The sequence below is a fragment of the Ochlerotatus camptorhynchus genome, unplaced genomic scaffold, assembly GCF_037179485.1.
Source record: "Ochlerotatus camptorhynchus isolate MF236.1 unplaced genomic scaffold, CSIRO-AGI_Acam_v1.1 ptg000326l, whole genome shotgun sequence".
Lineage (NCBI taxonomy): Eukaryota > Metazoa > Arthropoda > Insecta > Diptera > Culicidae > Ochlerotatus > Ochlerotatus camptorhynchus.
In genome coordinates, this window is record NW_027040814.1 from 268,540 (window position 1) to 275,909 (window position 7,370).

Sequence of the window (7,370 nt, forward strand, 5' to 3'; positions counted from 1 at the left end):
AGAGCTGGGAGGCAGCAATCTCGTTAGCTTGTTTCAGGTTAGAGACGACAACGCGAAGTTTATTGTACCTCACCTTCGAGATTTCGGTCACGGCCGAGAACCGCTTCGTCAGATCATTAGTAATTTGCATTACATTCAAAGGTTTCTTTTTGGGCTGAAAGTAAACAACCCATGGGCCAGTCGAGTCTTCTGGGTAGGCTCGCGATCGGGGGCTTATCTGTCCCTGTCCATTACCAGACTGAGATGACGAAGCAGGGATGGCATCATCTGATTTCTGGGATGACAGACGTTTTCGACCCTTCTTGCTATCGCGTGGCAAAGTGGTGTCATCTTCCGACAAAACGTCCATTTCGTCTTCCGACAAAATGTCCATTTTGCCGTACTAGTGGGAGCGAAAAACGCTCTACCACTGCAACGATAATCAAAATTACTCGGACACAATACACGAGAAAAAAAATACAAACACAGAAACACAAACTTAAAATTTAACTGATGGGAGAAAGAAAGAAACAAGAACAAAAACTTATCTGATAATCCTATACTACTACCACCGAGCGTTTACACAGCAGCAGCGGAGCGACGCGCAGCTTTGATGATCTTCGTTCCGCGTGTGCGGGCGGTCTTCGTTGGTGTGTGCTTGTATGAAGCTCGGCACTCAGCTGAACACACGAGATGGATGAGCGGTTTGAATGTGGAGTCAGATGCTGACACTCGATGACGATGATCCGTGTGCACAGGTATGCGTGACCACGCACCGATGGTGCGCAAAATGGTTGGCGAATTGGCAATCGCAAAAACAATTTTCCTTCCGATGATGCCGAAAACACACTTTCTTCTCAGAAAAAAACTCACTTTTTGATAAATTTATCGGGAATTATGCCAGGAATCACTAAGCGAGAAAAAACTGATTATTTACGTCAGATAATAGCGAGAAAACTTCCAAATTAACGGAGCGCGAAACAAGTCGACCGTTCTTCTTGCTAGGACGCAGTGATTCAGAAATTGTCGAAGGTCTATTTTAAATGTTTTAAATAATTTGGTTATGTAATTTGTTTATCCATTTGATAATGAGTCATAAAAACCGTCAAAACCTCCAGAAAAAGCACAAATATGATTAATTTCATCCTTTTTTTAAAACTTGAGCTTTCACTCAGCTTTATGCGGGAATTCAGAGCAGTGATATAAGATATCGTTATATCTACCATCACCGTTCACCATCTACCATTTTTCACCGAGCTGTTTACCGAACATTCAGCTGTTGAGATTTCGGTAAAGTTTCACAGATTTCGGTAAAATAATCTTAGTGTGTATACTTTCACCTCCTCATCTATCATATAAAATGTCCACTGATATTTTACGTTAAGCATTTCCAACTATGTAAATCGTTAACTTCACCCATGAAGTAATAAAACATGATTAGTTAAAGTTGATGATCTTAATGTTATGAAACCGTTCTTGCACAACGTACTGAAACTTGACCTGAGAATCAAAGCTTTCAAGAAACGGAAAGTTCAGTAAGTTTCAGAATATTCGAAGAAAATAAGGCTCGAAATAGCAATTACTGTCACGGCACGCTGGGGAAGAGAAAGTTGTCAAACCAAGTATATTTATTTATTTTATCAACTTTTTGGCCAAAGATAAATGGTCTCCCAGTTCACCAGATCCGATTATTTCAGGTGTTCATAAATATTGTCGAAGGAAAACGAGCACTTTTTCACTCTTTATTTATTACAAATTCAAATCAAATTACATTTCATTTAATCCTAGGTGCACCAGCTACTACAGTAACTTACCAACCTTAATTGTTATAATATATATCTAAGTGTGTTTACATTGTTCCTGCTTTGATAATTCAGTATTTTACACAGGTTTTCTATACCCACATAGCACAGGGTATCTAATTTGATCCAATTCAAAACCATACTAAAACGAATGTGGGACGAAGCATCTATGAAAGTCGTGCGTGCCATCTGTGACGCATTTGACAAGCATCTGAATCTTATCAAACAGGTTAAAGGCATTGAAATTCCTGAACTGATGCTTTTATTGATCAATATTATACTGCCTTTCTTTTAATCAATTTTAATGTATTCCGGCACGACCGAAATCTACACGTGCAAGAAAAGGTCTCGAGGTGGTGTTCTCATAGCCATAAATTCAGACTTTTCTTCCGAAGAAATACAAACTAATAATCACACAAAATTCAAACATGTATGGGTCAAAGCACATATTGCTGGTGAAACACACATTTTCACCTCTGTTTATTTCTCACCTGAACATGCGAACAAACATTCATTTGAATTATTTTCCAAATTGTCGAAACTTTTATGTCAAATATGGAACCAGAAGTAAAACTGCATATTTATGGCGACTTCAATCAACGCAATGCACACTTTATCACAGACATTGAAAACGAATCATTTTCAAGGTCATTTTGAAGATAATTTCATACCTGAATATGGTATTCATGAGTTATTTTTCCTGCTCGGGAAGAGTATAGTACCCCGAGGAGGAAAAAATAACTAATTAATCCCAAAATCAGGTATGAAAATAGCATAACTGGCATCCTGAATATGGTATTAGTGAGGCTTACATAAGAGGTAAAATACCAAAAATAATACCTCAAAAATATTCTACGAAAAACGAACCAATAAATATTTTAGTTATTACAATAACAAACGGATAACAGACGCTTTTTTAGATGCCAGAATACCATAGTTAGTTATTCTGAATGTCTTCTAATACCAATGCAATAACTCTTTTAGGTGTTTAGACAAAACTAAAAGATCACATTTTTTTATTTTGGTATTCATTTAATACTTTACAAAATATTTCGATAACTGAATAATATCAAAACAATTTTTTATACCACAAGCATGCCGAAATCTGGTATCATACCACATTAAGATATTCATTTTTGGCGGCGCCGGTGGTGTAGTGGTAAGCGTGATTACCTCTCACCCCAGCAGGCCTGGGTTCAATCCCAGTCGGCGCCGCCGGGATGTTCTGAGGCATAACATCTGTAATCACGCCTTCCTTCGGAAGGGAAGTAAAGCCGTTGGTCCCCGGTTCATGAGTTGATGGGTCGATAGGTAGGGTCCAGGTGTGGGAGCTGCCTTCCTGGCGTCGGTAGCATTGGTGCTCAGCACGGAAAACAAGATCGACGGAAAACAAATACAAGGAAAAAAAAAAAAAAAAAAAGATATTCATTTGTTATCGATTAGCTATCGGTTCCTGCTCGGGATGAAAATAAAAATGAATAAAATGAACCCTCCTTCTCCCATTTTGTCATTTTTCTAGGAGCAACTAATAATAAGTTAGGGCATGAACTTGAAATATACCATACGACCTGGTAGCATAGCTGATATGGGATAGTGTCATATTATTCCCTATTTAACGGACGTTTTTCTAGGAGAGAACCGTCAACAAATTCTTAAATACCTTTAATTTTTTGTTTGCATATGTGCACAATATTTATATTTTTGTTGTTGTTTGAATTCTTCTGGTAACATGAAATTTTTGGCATTTAATTCACCGGTGCCTAAAAAAGTATTATGTATTTCACATATGCTTTCCTTCCAGCACAATAATTTATTACCTCTCACGGCTATATAAGATTCTCTGAATTACGAAGACAAGCGTTCGCTGCAATCATTTCAGTAGCACCTAAATTCCATTTCTTTTGAACTGTGTCAGATGTCAAGCAGGGAACCGCGGCTCGGTCTCGGCCAGTCAATGGGGCAAAACAGCAAGCATCATAAGCAAAGCTACGAGCGACGGATGTTTCAGACGACCCAGTGTAAATATGTCCCCGGAGATTTCTCCCTCAAGTGTGCGGCCGAACGAAGTCAGTGCCGAACCACGGGCAGTCGCACATTTCAATTCGCATTATGTGATATAAGTTATAGCAAACTACCTTATATATTTTGCCACTTTGCTTCCTTTCTTCAAGAGCTGTTGTTTTTCAGCTGCCCCCGATAAGTGGTGCTAGTGATGTTCAGTAACATAAAAATTCTTCACAAAACATTATCGTATGACGGCAGCTATGTATATTACAGTAAGCTGGGGCAAAAGTTCGACCTTATATGAAAAAATTAAAATATCTCAAAGTCCAAATATTTGGAATCTGACTTATTTCATACAGACGATCTCTTTTTCAAGATTGTTAACAACTTTCTTTTACAGATAATTGGTGAGCACAACAAACTTTTGCCTCACCGGTTCAATTCAGCAATGCTTGGGGAAAATGTTCGCAAACTTGGCAGTTTTCAAGGAAAACGCAATCATGCCCTGGAATAAAATTATCCATTCACTTTTGAGTTTTTCTTTTTCTTATTCCTTTATATCATAGAATTGATAGTAAGAAATGCTTACGAGATGGGTTGCTTACAATGTTTGGAATATTTCTTCCATTCTCGAGTATTTTATCGCTTATTTAGAATTACTTGCTACAATATGTAATCAAGATCGCCTACACACTAAGTTATTTTCGCCGGATCTCGGCAAAACAATTGCCGAGATGGGCACCTCTGAGTGCTCGGTAACCATCTCGGCAAACAGCAAATTTACTGTGGATCTCGGTAATCATAAAATTCACGGTTGTCAATTTTTGCCGAAAATCTCAGTAAAAAAACAGCTGATTGCTCGGCAATAGCATCCCTACGGTAAAAAACATACTGAATCTCGGCATTTTTTTCCAATTTTGTTTACTTACGTTAAAGAATAAGAAAAAAATAAATAAAAAGATTGTCATGTGGAAAATAGTTGCAAATAAGAAACAATGCAATGGGATTATAATTTTGTATATCTCATTTGGTTAATTTTAAAGCACATGCAACAAGCCAAAAAATAGCTTATCAGACGGCAAACATGCTACTCTGTAAATCGTAAACGCTTTACAGAGCAGCACGATCGCCTGCAATACATCCGGTCCTGTTCCGACGACCACGTTATCCTAAATAACGTAGCACTCCCCTACCTCGAACTCCTCCCAACAACTTTTATTTGGGGAATTGCTGACGTCGGCATACTCTTGTCGGACTGAAAGTTTAAACCAAACAAGAATTATTTTCACTCAAACAAAACAGAACAATCTTGATCTTACATTAATCCATTGGATTATACCATGGAGTAGGTTCATCTTTCGTAGGTTCGGATCCTGCTTGCTCGAGCGTTTTAGTCCACGTTTTGGGTTTTTTAAAGTTGTTTTCGATGCAAAAGACACAGACAATAATTAACTTCTGATCTTCTGAAAAATGGCGGGTGGAAAAAAGTGACAGCTGTATTACCGAAATTCGGCAATGGATGAGGCCAATACCGAAATCTCAGTAAATGCGATTGCTGACCTCGTGAATCTGTTTTAAGTGTGTAGGTCGTTTTGACTAGTAAAGTTGTACTTCGAACATGTTATATTGGACGATATTTCTCAATGACATAATTAATGAGTGTTACATTGGACGTTTTGTTCTACATCATCTAGCTTCCCTTTCACAGACTTCAGAAAATAGAGTACCTAACACGGGAAAAATTACTGGTTCGACGATAATCATGTTGTATACAGACATGATCGTTCCCCGACTAACAGTGACAAGCGCTCTGGTGGTGGTGTTTTGTTAGTCATCCGTTCTATCATCAATTCGCGTCAGGTATTTCCTCCAGGTAACTCCGCTGTCGGGCAACTCTGGGTTGTAGCATCTCAGTCCGGCGTGCGCACTTTCACCACTTGGCATCACTTGGCAGTTTAACCCCAATGGGTTCTTCTATCCTGACGTCACTCGTTCCGGGAATAGTTTCACATCCGGATGTGTGCTGGACACTTTCAGCACAGCTTACCTTATGTCGTTTTCGTTTTTGCGGTGTAGCTACACCGGTGCTACACTACCGTACACCGAAATAATTTAGGGTGTAGATATATATATATAAGCTTCTTTTATCGATCAGTGTGCTGAAAATGAATGTCTTTACATGGTCGTGGGGATACAAAGAGAAAGTCGACGAAGAGAATCTGTCAATGTTACATAGGACCTAATGCAATGTTCAGCTTGATTTGAGGTTAACAAAAGTGAGAACAAAGAGGTGAACGCTTAAGCTTTTTCACATTTATATCGCTGTGAATCAACTCAAAAATGTTGAGGGAATTTTTTATCTGTAACTGTAACCAGTTCGTTTTTGTTTGCTAATCTGTGTTAAATGTTATACTTAATTATCTTACAGATATATCGTTCAGCTCAAACCTTTGTAGGGGTATAGGGCTCGTCCATTAATTATGTCATACTATTAGGGGGAGGGGGGGTTTTGGAAACTGTGACGAGCCATACAAAAAAATAAAGATCCATACAAAAAATGTGACAAAGGGGGGAGGGGGGTTGAAAATGGGCCAAATTTGCGTGACATAATTAATGGAACATCCCTAAGCAGTGGGACCATCATCATCATCATCTCTCTATCTAATTTGGTAGTCATTCCATATAAATACTACCAAATTAAAAAGAGAGATCCGTTCTACAGCCATCAGCTAAATGCGTCGAGTGAAAGTTTTCTTTCCATACTTTCTGATCATCCAGGTTGACATATTTTGAAACAGCTTATATAAAGCATTAGGTCCTAATTAACATTGACAGATTCTCTTCGTCGACTTTCTCTTTGCATCTTCACGGCCATGTTTAGACATTTCCAGCTATTTTCAGCACACAGATCGATGAAAGAAGCTATTATCTAGCTATTAATTTGACAGACACGACAAGAAACGGTTCTTTAACCAAGTTATTAACAAAAAAGAAAGTCGATGAAGAGAATCGATCAATGTTCCTTAGGACCTAATGGTTGTTCAGCTTGATATGGGTCCGAGGGGGGCGACACATCTAAATATCAATACTAGATGCTCAAAAAATTTCACACAAGCGAATCAATCTTCGAAAATTCTTCTTTCAGTTCTCGCATCTACTTGCATCTTTTTGCAGGAAATCTGCAGAATCGTCATTAATCTTCTTTCTATCTATTCAGCGTGCACGCAGCTAGCCACAGCAAAACACAATCTTTCCTGCAACGTAAATAGAGTCGTCCCCCTCGTATGGGTCCATCCTCCATTCTCCCTAAGAGAAGAGGTGACAATACGGGGGCGAAAATGAACCACTTTTCTGTCAAACGTGAACCAGCTCCTGATTGGCCGATTTCATGTGCGTAAGATAGAGATAGAGACAGATAAAGATAGAGATAGAGATAGAAATAAAAGAGGAAGAAGCCAATTGTCATCTCTTCCTCTTAGCATTCTCCGCCATCTCCCATTCATGCTGCCATCTGATTATCGAGTCAGCTCTTACAACACTGAAAATGTTTTTTCGTTAATTCTCTTACGCTCATTTCGTTAATAT